This window comes from Rutidosis leptorrhynchoides, chromosome 5 (assembly GCF_046630445.1).
Source record: "Rutidosis leptorrhynchoides isolate AG116_Rl617_1_P2 chromosome 5, CSIRO_AGI_Rlap_v1, whole genome shotgun sequence".
Classification (NCBI taxonomy): domain Eukaryota; kingdom Viridiplantae; phylum Streptophyta; class Magnoliopsida; order Asterales; family Asteraceae; genus Rutidosis; species Rutidosis leptorrhynchoides.
In genome coordinates this window covers 78836912-78841745 of record NC_092337.1, presented here as the reverse complement: position 1 = coordinate 78841745, position 4834 = coordinate 78836912, and the positions used below count along the sequence as shown (strand labels likewise).

At 37.9% G+C, this 4834-nt stretch overlaps 1 pseudogene; it reads right to left on the bottom strand.

Annotated features, from left to right (window-relative positions):
• Window positions 1-778: 778 nt before the first annotated feature.
• LOC139848771 (patatin-like protein 2) lies at window positions 779-4137 on the bottom strand (annotated as a pseudogene).
• Between the last annotated feature and the right edge of the window lie 697 nt (window positions 4138-4834).

Genomic DNA, 4834 nt, shown 5'->3' with positions numbered 1-4834 from the left:
TTTAAACCCCCAAGTACGTATATCGAATTTATTAATAGTTGAGTTCCTGAAGAGAGGGAAGATGGATCTATGGAAATTTAACTCAACTACTGATCTAAGGGATGATTATATTCCTATGCATTTGAAATGGGGAAATGACCCAAAAAGGTCACATTGTGATATGTGAAGAACGTTCATGCACGTACTTTGTCACATATAATATCTCATGACGGATCGACTTGGCCAAACAACAAAGTAATCGAACACGATAATGAACTTTGAGCCAAAAGCCTTCAAGGCTTACTGTGACTTTTATTTCTAATGATAAAATCAAAAATAACTGAGCTTGAAAACCAACAACTCACGTTTCATATAATCCTATCCGTGAATTGAGGCAAAGCTAAAACAAACTAAAAGATAACATCAAATAAAAGATAACCGGAATTCAAATAACAAATAAAAGATAGAATGTTTGTTGAGCCGCAAGCAGTCCTCCAACATATACGACTTGTCACCTGCAGCCCCTTAAGTTATCCCGGCATCAATATCTCTTACAAACAATTAGAAGATAGAGTCTACTTTACAAATTAGAATTCAAAGTTTAATTTTATTTATTACATGACTCTGACTAACTAATGGTAAATTAATTAGTCATCAAATTAGTAAAAAATACTCCGTATAATATAACTGTCATACATGTCATCTGAAAAGAACTTACATTTTATAAAGGAAAACAAACAATAAAAGAATATGTATAACTTTTTTTAGCTTCCCATGGCCCAATAAACATTTTATGGCTTCAAAGCTTTTTGATGAATTGAGGTGATTTTGTTGACTCTCTCAGCTTCTCCTCTGAAAGCAATTTTGCAAATCTGCATACAAGTGAATAATATAATATTATTGATTTACTCCGTATTTGTTTAACTTTAACTAAATCAATATTATTTCAAACATAACTTAGAGAGAATCCTTAATTAATCACAGTCAATGCAAAGAATAAGTTCTAAACATTTACAATTGCAAAATTTTGTATACACATTTGCACCATCACTATCACTATTATTTTAACCTATTGATTGAGTCAAATTAATTAAATCTACTGATTAATTTTTATTTTTTTTTGAAAGACAAGTTATTGGCATCAAATACTCTCATTTGCCACGCACGCACGCGCTTTTGTTAGAAATCAGGTATGAATTGACTGCCGGATTCGTTCTTGAATCGTGTAATCACTATCTCTATAAAGTATTTCGACCCTACGATTGCCACGGTTGCACGAAATCTTTACAGGGATCAAACAAGAACGCAATCAGTGTTTTGGGCAACGAAATCACTGATCAAATTGTTAGAGAATATGTGTGTGTTTCTGTTGGTTTGATGAATGTAGAATGAATGAACAAAAAACGTCCATAAACTGATAAAGGATAACAGTTAAATCGAAAGGGTGTAACCCTTCAATTTTGGCGGGAAAGTCGATTATACCAAAAGGCATACCTGTTCGCTGACACTTATTCGAATGCCAGGGGCGCTGCCCCTTGGACCCCGCAAGGGGGCGCAGCCCCCTTGACCCCCGCATTTTGCGCGACAGTTAGCAGCCAACTCTTACGGGCGTGTACTCTACACTCTCCGAATCCGTTGGTAAGTATAGCTAGCTAACACCTGCATTCAAGTAAATCGCAACTAACTAAAATGTACGTTGGATGACACTAAAATCACCAACAGCTTTTGGGCAGGAAACCCGAACCGCATTACAGGGATCCGAACCTTATACCATCCGGAGGAGTAGGCGGTCGGAGTTGGGTCCTGAATACGGGTCGGTAAAACACCTTCCCCGATGCAATTCGGCTTTCAGGAAATAAATCTCACGAATATTTTTAAGGGGAGGGACTCGAACTTGAGACCTCCCCACCCCCATCCCAATGCACAAGTGGAAAGGGGTGAACTACTGGACCAAAAGGGTAGCTTATAAGACTTTCAACGTTGGTTTGGCCATTATTTCTAGGCTCAGACAACCCACTCCTTAAATTAACCCATGAAGCTGGTTTTTTTAAGTAGCTTTTCACCAATTTCCTTAAGTTTGGACACGTTATCTATTGTTGCAATATCCACTGATGCCTCATCACCACTTAATGTATCATCCTACACAATATGTATTGAGTTAGAGTGAAGTTCAAAGTATATAAACATATTTATGTAATTTAAACTTTAATTTAATCATCATAACAAGCTTTAACTATTACTTGGATTCGAAGATAGTTTCCTTGTGAATGAACTGCGTGCTTCAAAGAACACTGCTATGTGACCATCAACCATATCTCCACTCGCTTGAGTGAATACGTCCACTATTGGGGTTGAATTGTCGTGGATCAACCAACCAAATATCCCCCATTTGGAGGCTGCATTAACGTTGTACGGTTTTGCTTCCTTAGATGCACCCGAGCCTATTGAGATCACCAGGAATCGACCATAATCCATCGGTTTAATTGGAAAGAATTCCGGATCTTTGCTAAACACCTCTCTCGTTAATTATCACCAACAATATAATGTATATAGTATGATTCAAATAGGTAATACACAAACCTTTGTTGTGGAAATATTTTTGGGCCATGCTTCACATAAAATGGTACGATATCTTTAGCCTGGTAGAGGGGTTGGTTGTTTTCGTTCGGGGATGTTAACATGGCTGTAACAAGGCCACCGGTACTAGTTCCTGCAACTACGTCAAAATAATCCACAAGTCTTGCTTCACTACCATCCAATTTCTAAATATGATAATCACCATTCAAGAGAATTATCACGATTCAAATAGATCATAATTAATGTTGTGTATGCTAATGATCAATCATAATTAAGATATATATATATTATACTAGCAACATTTCGCGAATTTGTGGATTTATACATATTATTAATACTAATTAACAATATCCGGTGGTGGTTCGTGTTGTGGTTCACTAGAGGTTAGGTGGTGTTTCGGTTGTCCGAAGGTGCCAAGGTGGTCCACTGGTGGTGTCCGATGGTGACATAATAAGTCTTAGAATAAAGGACCATTCTCACGGTATATCTTAGAATACATGACTAGTGACATGATTGCTTATTGAAATACAATTGTGTAAACTGCAATCAATCTTAGAATACACGAATTCGCGAAGATGACCTTTGCCCAAAAGAAACAATCAATGTTATTAAGCAATAGATAGATTACTGTTATTAGCTTTATTGTTATGTTATTTAGCATAAACAAAATCTGTTTTGCAGGATGTTATTCATAAATTTGTTTATGATTAAGCTCCGTCATGTTAAATGTGGTGGATAAAATTGTCTGTTTTGGTTATGTTGAAATACAATTGTGTAAACTGCAAACTGCTATAGGGTCTTACTTCTATGATTTACATTACTTTCAAGTTTGTTTGACTACAGACTGTGACGTGGAACCAGATGGATGAATGGGCTGATTTGCTCGAATAAAAACTGATCATAGTCAGGAGGAAGAAATCGAGACATCAACATTCGTTTCATCTTCGTCCATGATCTTGTAGGTGGTTTGCCCGATCGCCTCCGCTGATTTTGAGCTTGTTCCCACCAAGACGAAGCTCCTCCTTTTAAACGATAGGCTACAAGTTTTACCTGTTTAGCTTCAGGAATGTCAGAGAAATCGAAGAACCTTTCAACCTCTGCGATCCAATCCAGAAACTCTTCTATGTTAAGATTTTCGTTAAATGGCGGAAGGTCCACTTTTAACCGGAACTCCTCTTGATGATGTTGTCGACCCCTGGTCACTCGACCATCTTCATGAAATTCTGGGAATTCTTCCTCTGATGAAGAGTCATAGGGGTCTTCCATATGTGGTGGTGGTCGTTGCAAGATGGGTGGTTGATAATATCGTGATTGTTGTTGTTGAGTGGTATGTTGGTAGTAACGGGGTGGTGGTCGAGGTGGACCTCTGGTGGGTGGAATCCGTGAGCGGCTACGAAGAGAAAACCTCTCAGTATCATCGCCATCTCTGTCTTTTTCCCTCACCTGCTGCTGCAGCTCTTGAACATCAAGTTCAGTCCGTGCAAGACGTTCATTGATGGTCTTGAGAGTAGCATTGATGGTTTCTATCCCTTTGATCACGTCAGAGAGATCATTATCCCTAACCCTTTCATCGCCGGACATCGTGGCGAGTGAACCTCGCTCTGATACCAACTAATGAGGACGAGATACCTAAAGAAGCAAACGCTACTTTAGAATGAAGTAAATGCGCACAATTACTTATGAAGAGAATAATTCAGGAACAAACTTTATTCAATAATTATTAGATGATCGTCCTAAGATAAAACAATAGGGTATATATATAGGTAAATAACCCTAATTTAAATAAGGAAACAATTAAACTAAAAAGGAATTAAAATCAGTCTTAATTAAAAGAACTTGGGGCCAAAGAAAACCCCTTTAGGCTCCAGCAAATCAGCCCATTCATCCATCTGGTTCCACGTCAGACTGCTATGGTTTTCATTAGTGCTACAGATCATATTCGGTTTACATTATAAACAACCTTTGTGTCAGTTTTGTTTGATTGCACACAGCCTATGCAAGTGCTATTTCAACCTGTATGTATCAGGTTGTTTTGCTGCCCCCACAATACTTTTGGTTAAATTTGCAACTCATATTTCACACACGAACACCGTTTGCTGTGTGTTTTCTTGGTGCTCAACTCTTCTTTGTGCAAGCGCTGTTAGATTGTAGTCTTCTTTGTGCAATTCTATCCCTCGTTGAATTTCCGTTCTACATCATCTTTGTGCAATTCTATCCCTCGTTGAATTGTTGTTGCATGCTTTTTCTTGAGGTGGCAAATTGGGTAACGGGTCAAAAC